Raw genomic sequence first — 17316 nt, 5'->3', positions numbered from 1 at the left:
ATTACATCAGTTCATAAAATGGAGAACAATTACACAATACTGGGAACCATGGCCTAGCTAAGTTGACATATAACATTAACCATCACAGTACGATTCTTACAAACATAAGGAAAAAGGCTAGACGTAAAAGATAACATTCTATACGTCTCCATTTAAATAAAGTTAAAAAAACAAGCAAAATTAAAAAATGCAATTTGCTGAGGGCAACAAAGTGTCAAAACCCCTCAATTTAAAAAATTCAAGTGACAGTGGCCCTCCTTGAAATAACCAGGTGGGCTTCCTCCTTCGCCCCTGAGTTTTGCTGTCTATCCGGGTGACCAGGTAGGCACCATGTTTTCTCCCACCTCAGGAAAAACAGGTTCTGTGTGCGATGCCTGGTGAGGCCCGGAGAGTGTTTTGTATTGTCACATCCCTGTATTGACACTAGGAAAATCAGCTGCCCGCCTGCCACCCGGCCTGCACCCTAGCCACCACGCCTGCCCTCTCTCCCGCCTACCTCTGAGCCAACCAGGAACCTGGGTCCCTGCACTGGTTTGCTGACAGTCTGTGCTGCTCCCAGGGCCCAGCCCTGGAGGACAAAGGGAGGCCGAGGAAGCGGGTGCACATGGCCACTGCAGACCCCACTGTCAGCTTCCTGGAGGCTGCCGCCAACAAAACCCAAGAGCTTCCTCATCGCTGCTCGGAATTGTTCTGAGATCCACTAAGTCCGAGGCAGGGGAAGCAAGAAGCCATTAATTGTCCACAAACTTAATGCTAAAAACAGGATACTTTCCAGGGACAGGGAAAAATGCTGCTGGCTGCTTCAGCTTCAAAGCTCACTGATGGATCAAACTCTCCCAGTTACCACCCTTCGCTTGTTTCAAGAGAGACGACCAGAAGTGAAAAAAAGAGCTGCTAACAGCTCGGTGAATCCAGATGTCATTTATCTGTTATTGTACCTGGTTGTTGTTGTTGGCTGCCTGCAATTCACCGTGACCCCGTGCACAACAGAACGAAGCACTGCCTGGTCCCACGCCATCCCCAAGGTCAATTGCAGGTCAGTCCTTTGTGAGCCCGAGGGTTTTCACTGGCTAATTTTCGGAAGAGATCACCAGGCCTTTCTTCCTAGTCTGTCTTATTAGTCTAGAAGCTCCACTGAACCCTGTTTAGCATTCTAGCAACACACATGCCTTCACGACAGAAGAGTGGTGGCTGTACACAAGGCTTACTAGCCAGGAATCGAACCTGGGTCTCCTGCATGGAAGGCAAGAACTCTACCGCTAGACCACCAACACGCCCTGTTACTATTCCTGCTAGCTACCTAAAACTCGCCAGTCTCCCCAGATACTTTAAACATTTTTTAAAAATAGCAAAAATAAAGAAAAATTGTAAAACCTAACACAGGCAAGGTGTGAAGAAACCACAACTATACAAGTCCATGACCTAAAAGTTCAGAAGATAGTTTTCAATTCTCACATCCTCAGTGAGAAGGAGAGAAGAGTGGGCAATTGATGAGACGTGGGAGGAGCAGGGAGCAGTAACAGCCAGGCAGCTCACACCTGCCCCAGCGCCAGTGAAATCCAGGCCCAGCAGAAGGCTCCCGTGGCTGCCTTTCCCTGGAGGGCCTAGGGAGAGGGGGCCCACCAGTGTCTCAGATCCACTGTACCTCACTCTTCACCAAGAGATTAAACTGTGCCACTCCTGAGAATTTATTCCAAGAGCAGGCCAAAGTGCTCAAGAAACTCAACGTAAATGGAGAAAGGGTGAATGGTGACCCTAGAGGAATCACTGACAGCCACCAACACGTGGGCGGGTGTTCCTTTAGAATATGGTATTACCATCATCCCCGGTTTACAGAATGAGAAAACTGAGGCTCAGGGAGGTGCAGCAGCCTGTCCAAGGCCACACAGCTGGAAAGTGGAGAGTGCAGGCAGGCTTGGCCTGACTTCCAGGAAAGAGTTCTGGGCTCTGAGCTAGAGCAATCGTAAGGCGTTCTGGGATTCCCCTCTGGGTTTCTCCATCTGTAAAATGAGGCTTCCTGTCCTTGCAGGCGGCCAGCACCGCCGTTAGGAGCTTCCTGCCCTACCAGACCTAGCGCCGGGCTCAACTGCCCCTTACTAATGCGAGAACGATGAGGCTAACAGTGTTCCCTCCTAGGGGAACTGGAGCGAGGATTACCAGAGAAAGCCACATGCACGGGCCCCGGCCACAGCAGGTGCTCAGAAAATGTTCCAACGCCAGCAACAACAAAAACAACACCTCCCTCCTGGGGTGGATCATTCCAGCGAATATCAAAGTAGCAATTAATGGTTTACACAGCCGATTCGCAAGCAGGAGTCCAAAGCCAGACTGCGAAAGTGCAACAAGTCCCCAGCCGGCCAGGGCTTGTTGTGGCCGCGCATAGCAGGCAGCGGGGACCCCCTCCCGGGCCACTGGACGGAACGTGCCGCTTCGGCCATTCAAATGCTAAGCGCGCGAGAGCCCGTGGCTCTGTGTTGACAAAACAAGGCCAGGCCCCCACGCCGGGTTCGCGCCCCAGCTCCGCCCGCGGAAGCACCTGTGCTGGGGGCGTGGGCAGGTGCGGGCGGTGGCCGCCCCGGCTCCGGTGGCAGCCCCTGTTCCGGGCTTTCCCGTGTGCCATAATCAAGCCTGGCTCGTCGCCTCTGCAGGTCTGCGGCGGCTCGGGGTGCCTCGGGTCCCGGCGGGGACAGGTGTCCGACGCCATCTTCCCTTTTTTAGTAGACACCGGGTCTCTGCCGGCACGGCCCTGGGCTGGGATCCGACTCCGTGCCCTTGGCCCCTCCTCCCCCCCGCCAAGGCACCCCGAAATCAGAGCCCGGCCTAGGGAGGCCGCGCAGCCAGGTGGTGCGTTAGCGACCGGGCGCAGGGGCGTCACCCCACTGCTCAGATGCGGAAACTGAGGCCTGCAGGGTGGCGCAGTCGGATGACAGTACCCAGAGTCCCAAGCCAGAGAGGGGGCGCTGCGAATCCGGGGTCCCGAGACGTCGCCCCGCAGACACACCCGACACTTCTCAGGTCGGAAAAGCCTGGGCCACGGCCCCCATCGGCCACCCGCCGGACTCTGGCCGGGCGCAGGGGCGGATGCCAGCGGGGCACCGGGCACGGCCGGGGCGCCCGGGGCTCAGACTTACCTCGCGGCGGTGGCACCGGAGGCGGCGGCTGCGTCCGGGGCTCGCGAGCCGGGTAGCGTATTGTCTGCGGCTCTGCTGCCGGCGAGGGACCGTACAGGCCCGCCGGGACCCGCCCTCTCCCCGCCCCTCGGGCCCCGCCCCGACCCCAGGGCCTGCCCGGACCCGACCGCCCCCCGCAGCCCTCCACCCGGCCCCGGCCGGCCCGGCGCTCTGGGGCCTCTAGTTCACCCACCCCGCTTCGACCCCCGCCCGCCGGGACCCGAGGCCCCCAGGCCCAGACCCGTCCCGTCCCCGCCCTTCCCCCCGCCCCAGGGAGCGGCCTCCCCTGCCCCATTGCTCAGATGAGAAGACTGAGGCAGGAGTGGCAACAGAGCTGCTACAAGTGTGATCTGTTTACTTGTTTACCTTCTCTGATTCCGCTAATCTGCAAGCTTGTTTTGTCCCTTGCGCTGCTCTTTTCCCTGCGCCCAGCATGAGGCCGTGCACCCAGCAGGCCCAGAGAAATGAATGTTTGTGGAGGCCCCGGTAACTTCATCTGGGTCTGTGTAGATCAATCAAGGCTCGTGCCACGGATCGCCTCGCTTCGTCCTCAAAAAAGTCCTAAGGGATCGGGGCTTTTTCATGTTTATTTTCCCGAACAAGAAACTGAGGCACAGGGAGAATGAAATGACTGGCTTCATGGTAAGTGATTTCAGCGCTCAAAACGTCGTACTTTCTGTGCAGACACCTTCAGGAGTCTGGACTTTTTAAAGCCGTTTCACACAGGTGGAAGCTGAGGCTTGGGCTAGAGCCAGCATCAAGCACCCCGAACCAAAGCCTGGGGGCTTTTCTCCACCCTGCCCGCCTCCCTCCCGCCCCTGTGCAGGCTTCAACCGCAGCCCCCCTCCCGCCCTGAGACTCGCGACAGCGGGAAAATAGGGGGCGATTAGGCACCGGGCGGCCCACGTGGGGGCCGGGATGAGACAGTGCCCACAACCTCGCCAAGGAGGAGAAGTCAAGAAAGGTCCAGGCCGGACTAGCCCTGGGGTGGGGAGGGTGCCGAGCCCCCAGGCCAGGAGCCCTGCAGCGGAGGCTTTGGATGGGTGGAGGGGTGACGGGGTAACAAAGTTACCATTGTCCCGGGAACACAACAACAAGCTTGTTTACCGCACAGGCCAGGCATCCACAGGGTCTCGCCTCCAGCTGGCTTCGCATTTGCTACCTGTAGGGGCCTCATTCTTAGCGCCTTTGAAGTGATGACACTGATAACTCCTCTCTCGGGGTCTTCATCTGTGAAAGGGGCCTGGCGCTGCCCCTGCAGGGCTGTTGGGAGGATCAGAGGAAAATGTTTAGTAAACTGGAGGGGAGTTTAAACGTCAGTGCCCCTCCCTGGATCTCGTTCTTCAGACCCCTTTCCAAGCCAAACCTATAGTGTGTCTGTAATTTTCTGCACCTTTTTGATGTGGTAGTGCTTAAGAACTCAGCTGCTAACCAAAAGGTTGGCAGTCCGAATCTACCAGCTCCGCTCCTTGGGAAACCCAGGGGACAGTTCTGGTCTGTCCTACAGGGTCACTGTGAGTTGGAATTGACTTGATGGCAATGGGTTTGTTTTTGTTTATTTTTGTAAAGAGGAGCCCTGGTGGTGCAGTGGTTAAGAGCTGGGCTCCTAACCAAAAGGTCAGCAGCTGAAATCCACCAGCTGCTCCTTCGGAACCCTATGGAGCATGAGTCTGAATCCACTCAATGACAAACTTTTTTTGCTTTGTTTTTTGTAAGGAGGGTCTTCCAAATTACATAAAACTCCAGGCCCGCAAAGCCTGGACGGCCTCAACCCCTTGACTGGACCATAACCACAGGGCACCTGAGAGGCAGGAACAAGGAGCCCTACAAAATAGTAACCTCTCTCTACACCCATTTTGCAGATGAAAAAATTGAGACTGAGAGAGGGAAAGCAGCGATTCGGGGTCTCCTGGGCCAAGAAGCCTCAATGTATGTGAGAATACTTCCAGAGAGATCAGAGGCTTGGTACCACGCACACAGTTGGTGCTCAGCAAACATGCTGAGAGCGTTGGTCTAGAGGAGCTGCCTTGGGGGGCCTCTGGATCCTGCCAGCCCCAGCCGAGCCCCCCTGCTGTGGCCCCAACAACATCTGTCTGTTGTTCAGCGACCCCTGCCCAGTGGACCCTCTGACGCCCACTACAGGTTGGGTTTTGTCCTTGCTATGACTTCATCTGTCCATTTCATTGCACAAATATTGATTGACCTCTACTATGGTGCCAGACACGGGGGTTGGTGATGGGACTCGTGAGATGGCATATGCGAGTGGCGGACAGGAAGATGGGGCGCCTGCAGCCAGGGGAGCAAGGCCTGGCACAAGCAAGGCCTCCATGAAGGAGAGTGAAGCGCGGTAGGGGGTGGAGGGGAGCAAAGGAGGGGGTGGGGTAGAATGGACAAAGAGGGCTGGACAAGCACTTGTTGGCCAAGTGCTGGTCTCACACTCCAGGGCCCCACCTAGGGGGCAGAAGCCAGTGCAGGTTTTAAATGGCTCTGTTTTTGCCATCCCAGCCTTGGGTTGACACCTTATCTGGAAATCCCCCTGCTCCCCGGCTTTGGGGAGGCTTTGTGGAGGCTTTGTAACATCAGGAAGGCGGGACTCATGAAAGGGCTTTGCTGTTCTCACCTAAGCAGGGCCTGAGCCTCATGATAGCATTTCACCTGCGTCAGCCTGGTGGACACCTCCTGGGGACACCTTTGTGGGGTGAGCTGCTATTGAGAGCCCAGTGTTTTGGGCATGTTACCTGGGTGATTTCTTGTGCCCTTCATGGCCCTTGCAGGGTACGAATGATTCTCTCCATTGCACAGATAAGGAAACTGAGGCTCAGAGAGGGGCCTAACCTGTCCAAGGCCACACAACCAAGAGGTGAAGTGCTGCGGTTCGAACCCAGGGTGTTCTGTTCCTGGGGGACAGGGACTTGGGGGCCTGTAACTGGGCTTCCAGAAGTCTGTGAATTCCAAAAGTAAAGTGAAATTGCGGTTGTCATATAAGCCTTTTCTGGGGAGAGAATCTGTAGCCTGATGGGTGAGGGCCAGAACTCTGCAGTCACTTGGCACCTGTAATTCCAACTCTGCCACCTAGAACGTCTGTGACCTTGGGCAAGTGCCTGGGCCTCTCTGAGCCTCAGTTTCCTCATCTGTAAAATGGGGATAATGATTTTCCACTCCCAGGGCTGTTCTAAGGATTAAAGCAGAGCATGGGGCCTGGCACACAGTAGGTGCTCAGTAAATGCAGAGCAATGCTCAGTAAATGTTACTGTAGAACTGGTGAAGAGTTATCATGTCCACAAAAGAAACTATACCTTAGAGACATGTGGTCTGTTAAATGAAATAACGCATTTCACAAATCAGTGTGTCTGGTGGAAACGTGTATTTTTTAAGTCCACATATAAAAACTCGGGAAGGAAATACAGCTCCACAGAACAGGAGGACTGTTACTCTCTGGGTACAACGATTACAGGGGGGTTAATTTTCCGCCTTGTGTTTTTCTGTATTTTCCGGATTTTCTATATAAACGTGTATTTACTTAGTAATCAGAAAACATCTTTTTTGGGGGGGTGGGGTGGGGAGTGTCTTGTCTCAGGGCTGAGCTGAGCCAGAGACAATGGCAAAAGCTTAGTTTCAAGTCAGACAAAGCCAAGACATAATACAGAGCAGGATCGAGACTGAAAGTGACCAAGACCTCAGGAGACAGAAAACTAAAATCTGGCTCCGGAGACGGTGCAAACATATCAGGAAAGGCTTCCTGGAGGAAGAGGAACTTGAGGGGACCTTGGAGAAGGGGCTGGGTTTTCACCAAATGGTATAGGGAAGAAGGGCATTTCAGGTTGGGGAAACAGCAGGAGCAAAGAAAGCGTTGGGTGAATTTGGGAAGCTGCGAGCATTTCTGGAGCCCTTTTTTTTTTTTTTTAGTGGTGCACTGGTTAAGAGCTCAGCTGCTAACCAAAGTCAGCAGTTCGAATCCACTACCTGTTCCTTGGAAACCCTGTGGGGCAGTTCTACTCTGACCTACACGGTTGTTATGAGTCGGAATCAACTTGACAGCGACTGGGTTTGGTTTTTGGTTTGGAGCATTTCTGCTGGTAAGAGGAAGAGAGGAGTAAGAGATCAGATGGAAAGGTGGATTTGACTAGATTGTCCTAGGGGCACTGGGGAGCCATGGAAGGCCTCTGAGCAGGAGAGAGGGACTGGATCCCAGCAGTCTTCAGTAAGAGGAATCCGGTAGCCATATGGAGGCGGACTGGAGAGGAAACAATGCCCTTAGTCTCTGACACTGCCCAGGGCTCCTGAAAGGGGCATCCCAATAGCTGCTCATCCAGCTGCCCCTCTGCAGCTGGCCAGGGCAGCTCCTTCACTTTGTGCCCTGCACATCTGGCCAGCAGCTGATGTCCACAGTTAGTGAGGCCCTTTGTGGACAGGGATGTTACGCACAGAGCGGCTGGGAACTTTATTACATCCCATCTTACACGTGAGGACGTGGAAACTCAGGGAGGTGTGGATATTGGGCAGAGAGGTGTGGGGCCTTCTTCCCAGTGCGTCAGCTTGAGTGTGGCCTTAATACATGAGAGTCTCAGTTTCCCCTTCTTTCTGAGAAACGGGGATAGCAAAGCCCTATCCGAGAGTTTGTTGTGAGAATGGCATTATTGTCCGAGGTCACTCAGTGGTTGGTGGGGGGCTCCTGCTTTCCCTCCTTCCCTTTCTTGCTTTGTTCTCCACAACACATTCTGTTCTCTTACATATTTTTTTACCTGTTTATTATCTGACTCTCCACCCCCCACTAGACTCTAAGCCAAAAAAAATAAATAAATAAAAGCAAACTAGTTGTTAAGGCAGCTCCGACTCATGGCGACCCCATGTATGTCAGAGTAAAACTGTGCTCCGTGGGGTTCTCAATGGCTATGATATTTCTGAAGTAGATCTCCAGACCTTTCTTCCGAGGATTCAAATCTGGTGGATTTGAACCTACAACCTTTTTGATAGCTGCCAAGTGCTTAACTGTTTGCACCACAGAGGGACTCCAGACCCCATAGTGTTTCCAAGGCTATAAACCCTTACGGAAGCAGACTGCCACATCTTTCTCCCGAGGAGTGGGTGAATTCCAACCACTGACCTTTCAGTTAGTAGCCCAGTGCTTAATCACTGTGACACCAGAGCTCCCTTTTGCCCCTTTGGCCTTCTAGAATCCTCCCCGTTGCAAACGTCCAGAACAGCAGGATTTGAGTCCTACAGTGCTTCCAAACTCTCTGGTCTCCTATCCAGAATCTTTCCACTCCTGGGTCATCCCTCACCTGGATTATAGCCATGTCTCCTCACCGGTCTTCCTGCTTTCCTGCCTGCCCTTCTACAGTGTATACTCAATACCAAGTAATGATGTTAAAATATAAGTCATATTGCCCAAACCCTCAGCATCCCTCAAAACTACCCACCTAACTCAAAGTGAAGCCAAAGTCCTCAAGGCCCTGCACAGTCAGGCCCAGTTTTACCTTTTTGACCTCATTCTACCACTCTCTTCCTTACTCACTTCATCCCAACCATACTGGCCTCCTTGCTGTTTCTCAAACACAGGCCCTCTGCTGCCTCAGGGCCTTTGCAGCTGCTATGGGCTCTGCTTTGCAGATATCTGCTAGTTGGTCTTCTCACCTCTTTAAGAAAGTAGCCTTGGCTCCAATCGTTAAGCTGTTGGTTGTTACTGAAAGGTCAGTTGTTCGAACCCACCTGTCTGCTTCCCAGGAGAAAGGACCTGGTGATGCCTTCCCATAAAGGTAAGAGCCTAAGAAACACTATGGGGCAGTTCTACTCTGTCCTATAGGATCACTGTCAGTCAGAACTCACTCGATGGCACACAACACAACTTGGCTCAAATATCACCTGCTCAGAGAGGACTTGTCTGACAGCCCCACTGAAAACTGCAACCCCTGGCTCCCTGAAGTTCATGTATTATCTATACACACACATGCGTGCACGCACACACACGCGTGCTATAACATCCTTGTGTATTTATTGTTTGTCTTTCCCAACTCTAATGTAAACTGCAGGAGAGCAGTGGTATTTGTCTATTGTCTTTTCTTCCCTACTGTATGTTTCAACAAATGGATGCAGCTCTGGAAGTACTCACCTGTCTATGCCAAGAAATTTGGAAGACAGCTTCCTGGCCAACCGACTGGAAGAGTTCCGTATTTATGCCTATTCCTAAGAACGGTGATCCAACCAAATGTGGAAATTATCGAACAATATCATTAATATCACACGCAAGCAAAATTTTGCTGAAGATCATTCAAAAGCAGCTGCAGCAGTATATCTACAGGGAACTGCCAGAAATTCAGGCTGGTTTCAGAAGAGGATGTGGAACCAGGGATATCATTGCTGACGTCAGATGGATCCTGGCTGAAAGCAGAGAAAACCAGAAGGAAGTTTACTTGTTTTACTGACTATGCAAAGGCATTCAACTGTGTGGATCATAACAAATTACAGATAACATTGCAAAGAATGGGAATTCCAGAACACTTAATTGTGCTCATGAGGAACTTGTACATAGATCAAGAGGCAGTTGTTCGGACAGAACAAGGGGATACTGATTGGTTTAAAGGTAGGAAAGATGTGTGTCAGGGTTGTATTCTTTCACCATACCTATTTAATCTGTATGCTGAGCAAATAATCCAAGAAGCTGGACTATATGAAGAACAGGGCATCAGGATTGGAGGAAGATTCATTAACAACTTGAGATATGCAAATGAAACGACCTTGCTTGCTGAAAGTGAAGAGGACTTGAAGCACTTACTGATGAAGATCAAAGACCACAGCCTTCAGTATGGATTGCACCTCAACATACAGAAAACAAAAATCCTCACAACTGGGCTGATAAGCAACATCATGATAAACGTAGAAAAGACTGAAGTTGCCAAGGATTTCATTTTACTTGGATTCACAATCAACACCTATGGAAGCAGCAGTCAAGAAATCAAAAGATGCATTGCTTTGGGCAAATCTGCTGCAAAGGACCTCTTTAAAGTGTTGAAAAGCAAAGATGTCACCTTGAAGACTAAGGTGCGCCTGACTCAAGCCATGGTATTTTCAATTGCATCATATGCATGTGAAAGCTGGACAATGAGTAAGGAAGATTGTAGAATTGGCGCCTTTGAATTGTGGTGTTGGTGAATATGGAATATACCATGGACTGCCAAAAGAATGAACAAATCTGTCCTGGAAGAAGTACAATCAGAATGCTCCTTAGAAGCAAGAAAGGTGAGACTGCATCTTACATACTTTGGACATGCTGTCAGGAGGCTTGAGTCCCCGGAGAAGGACATCATGCTTGGTAAAGTATAGGGTCAGCGGAAAAGAGGAAGACCCTCAACAAGATGAATTGACACAGTGGCTGCAACAATGGGCTCAAGCATAACAATGATTGTGAGGATGGTGCAGGACCCAGCAGTGTTTCGTTCTGTGATACATAGAGTCACTATGAGTTGGAACCAACTTGACGGCACCTAACAACAACAACAATCCCCAGAGCCTAGAACAATGCCTGACACATAAAAGGCACTCAAAAAATACATTAAGAGAGTAATAAAGTACAAATAGCTGGAAAAGGCATAAAAAGATCTTTACCTTCAGGGGTAATTACAGAAATGGGTTTGAAAATATGGATGTCCCTTTTCACCCAATGGAGAGAGTTTCAAAAGCTCAAGGTAACTGAGTAAGGGCAGGGAGTGAAGAACTGGGCCTTGGGCCTTCCCACAAGGGCACAGGGCACATGTGACCACCACTGTACCCTCAGCATCTGGGGCAGTGCCTGGCACAGAGTTGTTGTTGTCGTTAACTGCCGTTGAGTTGTTCCTGATTCATGGCGACCCCATGCAGAACAGGGCTGGACCATTGTGATCTATAGGTTTTCACTGGCTGATTTTCAGAAGCAGAGCGTCGGGCCTTTCTTGCTACTCTGTCTCAATCTGGAAACTGCTGAAACCTGTTCAGCATCATAGCAACACGCAAGGCTACGCTGAGACAGGTGGTGGCTCTGCGTGAGGTACCTTGGCTGGGAATTAAACCTGGGTCTCTTGCATAGAAGGCAAGAATTCCACCACGTAACCACGGATGACCCCAGCACAGAGTAGGTGTTCAACAAATATTAGTGGAATGAGCACCTGAACAACGAACCTTTCCAGAAAGTAATTTCTCAATTTATAATAAAAAACTAAAAATTGTGCGTTCCTTTTTGGGCCACAATTTCATATTTAGTAATTGTCTTGTGAATATAATTAAACCAATTTTGCACAAATGTGTGTACCTGGGTGTCCACTGCAACTTGTCCATTCATTCATTCCACAACATTTATTGAGTGCCTATTAATTGCTGGAAGACAGTGGATGGACGGACAGGCTTTCTGTTCTCATGAAGCAGACTGTCTAGGGAACAAGAGAGGTGGATAAACAGGAAAATCAAACACGGAAACAACCTGAATGTCCATCAGCAGGGGATAAACAATGCTATGCTCTGCAGCCGGTGAAAATCGGAGCTGGATTAATACGCTAACATGTAACACATCTCTACCTGTGCTATGCTAGGTGAGAAAAAGGGTTATAGGATAAGAACTAGAAAATGAATTTAAGTTGAAAAAAAATTATTTGCCTTGGAAATTCTGTATAGTACACATTAGAAGATCAAGAGTGGTTAGCAGAAAAATCCAAAAAACTCGTTGCCATGGAGTTGATTCTGACTCATAGCGACCCCATGGGACAGAAGAGAAGTGCCGCTTAGTTTCCAAGGCTGTAATCTTTACGGAAGCAGACTGCTACATCTTTCTTCCAGGGAGCGGCTGGTGGGTTCGAACCTCCAACCTTTCAGTTGGCAGCCGAGCACTTAACCACTGCACCGCCTGGGCTCCTTAGTGGTTAACAGGTGGATCTTAAGAAGTGGTCTTTTCTTTTTCTGGTACGTTATTTGCATTTTTTGCAATGAACCCGTACTGTGTTTCTGCTCCAGGAAATGAGAGCTTTTTCACTCTTACAGACATTGTGTTGGGTGAAAGGAGCCGGACATAAAAGAGGACATACTGTATGATTCCATTTATAGGAAGCTCAAGAACAGGCAACACTAATCTCTGGGGATAGAGGTCAGACAGTGGCTACCTCTCCGGGGTAGAGGTGGGAACTTTTTGGGGTGATATGGGATGGCGATCACAGGGGTGCATACGTATGCAAACACGCATTGAGCTGAACATTTAAAATTTGTGTGCTTTTTGCTATGGCAATTAAAACTCCACGCTAAAAAGTAAGAAATAAAACAAAGCACAACGGATCAGACGAGATACAGCCAAGAGTGGGGATTTTAACAAGGCCCCAGATTTATGGCTGCCAAGGTACTTGGCAGGCCGAGCCCATGGTAGGCCCGGAGAGGCCAGCCTCACTGGTGACAAAGATAATACTGTAACTGAAAACAGGACCAGTGAATTTCAGAGCAGATTAAGGAGGCTTAGTCAGCGGGCTACTCAGCTCAGAGCTACGGCAATCTAACAGACGCACGTTTGGGCCAGAAAACCAGATGGCATGTGTGACAGAAATAACCTAGTTTGGTGTGGCCTGTCAGGGGGATGGAGAACAGCCTCTGCTCCATGGGACAATTCCAGGACTCTTCGGGTCTGTGAAGAGGTGGTACCATATCGTGAAGTTCGTGGAGGCGTTGGTGCCTTACGCAAGGGATGGCCTGCACTAATGGCCGCTGGGGTCCCCTGCCAGGATAACAAGGCCCCAAGTTATCGCTCAAGTCAGGCCTGGCGGGAGGGACCAGGCCACGTGGATGCAGGCAGGAAGGAGTGCCAGCCCTACAGAATCTCCCTTCGCCCAGAAATAACATCCCGTCTGACGGCTGAGCTTATCAGCGTGATAGCAGATTTTCTCAAAACAGTAATAGCAGTACTAGCAGGGCATGCAGCCCCACTTGACAAGGACTGGGTGGCCGTGGAGTCAGCGGCCACTGCTGTCCACGTCTCTGTTCCAAGGGCACCCCTTAAGGCCCTCTTCCGCTCCCCTGCACCTCTCCTGGTGGACCCTCAAGAGATGTTTGTTTTGAGAATGAGTGAATTTTCCCTTTCACATTCTGTTCTAGCTCCTGTCGTTAGCTTCTTCTCAGTTAACCCTTGTGGTGAAATAAGTTCTTTAACGTGGCCTTTTGCCTTGGGTCTTTGGAAAACAGCTTGAGAGATGTTTTTCCCCTAAGCCCTGAAGGGGCCCTAGTTTCTACCCCAGAGGGTTTGTTACTTTTGTCCAGGCTGATTGACATTTCCTGGGTAAGCTGTAAACAACTTTTTTGTCTGGCCCTGGGCTGCAGCTGGCTCTGTGATTGGTATGCATCTTGCAGGGATTGGTCAGTATACCCATGCAAATGAAGTGTCTATGGTCTACTGAGAGGGGATTGGTCAGTTTGTGTCCCTGGTGGGAGGGCCATGCCTTGAAATTGACAAAGAGTTGTAGATACAAGCAGCTGACCCCACAGAGGTTTCAGACAGAAAAAAGCAGGAAGAGAAGCAGAGAAGCGGAAGGAAGAAAGGAGAAAAGAAGCAGAGAAAGAGAAGCAGCAAGGAACTCCCTAAAAGAGCTGTAACATGGCAATGAATTGGAATTGACTCAATGGCTATAACACTGAAGATAGCAAGGGGCCCAGTGGCAGAGTCAGTGGTGACAGTTAGCAGGCTGACAGGAGCTTGTCCTGTGTTGAAGGAGGCTTTGCCTCCATGCTTCCTAATCTAGGTCCTGAGTTGTAGCCTGTGGACCCTGATCCCGAGGAGTACACTGTTGTTTCCTTAATGAACCCCTCAACTGTACGTACAGTCTGTGAGTTCTGTGTGGCCATTGCAATGGGCTATCAAACCCAGCAGAGAAGTAGAGAGCGCTGTGGGAGGGAGAGCTGGTGTCAGAATCATGGCCCCGTACCAGTTCGTTCTGGCTTGAACCCGTGCTGAGAACTTGCATTTCTAACAAGTTCCCAGGTGATGCTGGGGACCAATTCTGAGAGCCACTAATACGGCAGTGGGGCTCATAATTTATTATATATGAGAATCACTTGGGGATCTTGTTAAACTATAGGTTCTGATTCGGTATGTCAGGGGTAGAAATGCAAATTTTCAGCAGAGGTTTAAACTGGAATGGACTGGTTCTTCGGTTCAGAGCCCCGATCAGAACAGATAAATAGGTTGGAGAGTGGAGACGTGTCTGACCTCTACCTCAAGAGAACCAGCTTTGCACTGGTGGTGATTCTCCTTATCCCCCACGACGTCAGACAGGTTCTGATGACGCTACTATTCAACTCTTTTTGCGACCCTTGACTCGTGCCAACCCCATGTACAATGGCATTGGACCATTGCGATTCATAGGGTTTTCATTTTTTTTTTTGTAGCTAGATTGCCAGGCCTTTCTTCCTAGTCTGCCTTAGTCTGAAAGCTCCGCTGAAACTTCAGCATCATAGCAACACAAAAGCCTCCACTGACAGAAGACCAGTGGCTGATACCTTGGCTGAGAATCAAACTTGGGTCTCTCGCACGGAAAGCGAGGATTCTATCCCTGATTCACGCTGTGAGTTGCAGCCCTGGTGATGCAGTGGCTAAGGGTTTGGCTGCTAACCAAAAGACCGGCAGTTCGAATCCACCAGCTGCTCCTTGGAAACCCTGTGGGGCAGTTCTACTCTGTCCTATAGGGTCACTGTGAGTGGGAATTGACTGGACAGCAACAGGTTTTTCTAACCACTAACCACCTGGAACTTGCCAGTCTCCCCAGATGCTTTAAACATTTTAAACAAGAAACTAGTCAAAATTGCCAGCCTTCTAAAAACTGTACTAATATCCACTCCCACCAACAGTGCATGTGAGCGCCTTTTTCCCCCACATCCTTTTTAACATTGGATACAAAACCTTCATTGCTGTTAAGTCGATTCTACTCATAACAGAGTAGAACTGTCCCATAGGGTTTCCAAGGAGTAGCTGCTGGATTCGAACTTGCCTACCTTTTGGTTAGCAGCCGTAGTTCTTAATTGCTGCACCACCAGGGCTCCCAAATTACTGATAATTAATGAAATTTTTTTAAAAATGAGGGATTTTTTTGCTGATTTTATTGTAAAAAAATTAAAAGATAGTTAACATTGGATATAACTATCTTTTTTTTTCCCCAGGAAAACCAGTGAAAAATCTCTCATTAAAATCTTTTAAATTTTATTAGTTATCAGTGACTCAAGTATCTTTCCACTTGTTTATTTAACTTTTTTTTTTAATTCTTCCGGAATTTGTCTTTCCATGTCTTCTGCCAATTTTTGTATTGTTTTATTTTCTTATTGATTTGTGGGAAGACTTTGTATATTGTGGTGGTTGTTGTTTGACACAGTTAAGTGCTCAGCTGCTAACCAGAAGGTTGGCAGTTTGAACCTACCCAGTGGCTTTGCAGGAGAAAGACCCAGTAATCTGCTTACAGCCAAGAAAACTCCATGAGGCAGTTCTGCTCTGTCACCTGGGGCCACTTGGAATTGGAATTGACTTGATGGCAAGCAGCAACAGCAACAGCAACGACAACGCTTTGTCATACAGGATGCTAATACTTTCAACCTTTAGTTTACCGTATTTTTGGCCCTTCATGAGCTATGTTTTTATATCCTGTGATGACGAAAGGTCTTTCTAGGCTTCACAGAAACTGAGAAGCTATGCTGGAAAAAGTTAACAGGTTTAACTACATTAAAACTAAAAACACATTGAAGAGTCTGGATATTATCTTCACGGCACTGGGGAGCCACTGAAGACTTAATTTTTTAACTAGAAGATCTGCATGATTATACCTGCACTGAGAGCCTGTTAGCGTCCTGTTTTTTCCTCTTGGAACTACCTAGTTCCCAGTTAATTCTTCACATTGGCCACAGCTTTTCCTATGTTTGTTCTTCCTGATGATGTTGGAGCAGGGCCCAGAGCTCTGGTGGCACAATGGTTAAGAGCTGGCGGCTAATCAAAAGGTCGGCAGTTCAAATCCACCAGCCACTCCTTGAAAACCCTATGGGGCAGTTCCACCCTGTCCTACAGGGTCAACGCGACAGCAACGGGTTTGTGATGCTGACTCCTTCCAAGTCTGTATTACAGCGTTCTGCTATTTTGGGTGCTGGTGGTCACAGTCTGTGGAATGGTTGTGCGTGTTTTTTGGGGGGAGAAAGAAGTGGTAAAACACGTTAAACACTTCCCAGGTGCTACTCACCAGGAATTTAAAATCTTTTCACTCTTCTGAGAGATGGAGACCATTAGTCCCATTTCATAGGTGAAGAAATTACAGTAAGGCTGAGATTTGCCCAAGCCCCAAAAGCCAGGAAGTATCAGAGTGGGGATTCAGTGCTACTCTTTGCCTTTCATGCTGCCTCTGAAGTGTGCTTTCCTAGCTGGGAGATGTGTGGGATGCAGGCTATTTTATTCACCAACCATTTGAACAACTACTATGTGCTATGTCAAGATCTCTGGGTGGCACAAATGGTTTGCTCTCGACTACTAATTGAAAGATTGGCAGTTTGAACTCACCCATAGGTGTTACAGAAGCCCTGGTTATCTCCTGTCTAAACATAACATTTTAGTTCTATTCTGTAACGCATTAGTGCCAACGGTCAGAACTGACTAGAAGGCACTGACGGCAGCGGGTTATGTAGTATGTCAGGCACCTTACATATATTTTTTTCAATCTTCCCATTTTACAGGCAAGGAAACTGAGGCTCAGACAAGTGAAGTGACTTGCCGGTCAATTTTGGAGCTGGGATTAGATCTAGGATAGGCTTCAGTTTAAGTTCTTCACCGGGCCAGGCTGCTTCCTCATAACAGAAGGGGGTTCCAACGTATAATTTTATAAATAGTCCTGCCCCAGGGTCCAGACACACTTCACAAGCGAGGTGACCTTTCAGTGGGCCATTTATTGATTACGAATGCTGAGCACAGCATATCACGGTACCCTCACAATCTCTTAGGTAGGCGCTATCATCAGTCCCAATTTCACAGATGCACAAACTGAGCAGCAGCGGGGCATAGAGGGTTAACAGCCTACTGGACCCAGGCTCCTTATCATCGTACCTCGCTGACTCCCACTTATCGGGCTCAATCTTGGGTCCCGAACCCTTCTCGGTCTGCTTTCTGGGCTCTGGGGCTTGC

The 17316-nt window shown here is 49.5% G+C and overlaps 1 protein-coding gene and 1 long non-coding RNA gene across 2 annotated transcripts in view; both read right to left on the bottom strand.

Moving 5' to 3' along the window:
* The window catches only part of BIK (BCL2 interacting killer), a 36414-nt gene extending 33222 nt beyond the window's left edge, over positions 1–3192 (bottom strand). Inside the window, exon 1 of the mRNA XM_049884594.1 lies at positions 3132–3192. The gene's annotated coding sequence lies outside the window, so the exon portion shown is untranslated. The remainder of the gene's footprint in view (positions 1–3131) is intronic.
* Positions 3193–4062: 870 nt separating this feature from the next.
* On the bottom strand, positions 4063–17281 carry LOC126076129 (uncharacterized). Its single transcript, XR_007517429.1, has 3 exons — positions 17239–17281; positions 9280–9548; positions 4063–4433 (listed from the first exon to the last, which is right to left on the bottom strand). It is a non-coding gene; the product is annotated as an uncharacterized LOC126076129 (long non-coding RNA).
* Positions 17282–17316: the final 35 nt, after the last annotated feature.

This window comes from Elephas maximus, chromosome 4 (assembly GCF_024166365.1).
Source record: "Elephas maximus indicus isolate mEleMax1 chromosome 4, mEleMax1 primary haplotype, whole genome shotgun sequence".
In the NCBI taxonomy this organism is placed as follows: domain Eukaryota; kingdom Metazoa; phylum Chordata; class Mammalia; order Proboscidea; family Elephantidae; genus Elephas; species Elephas maximus.
This window is presented reverse-complemented; position numbering and strand designations above follow the sequence as displayed.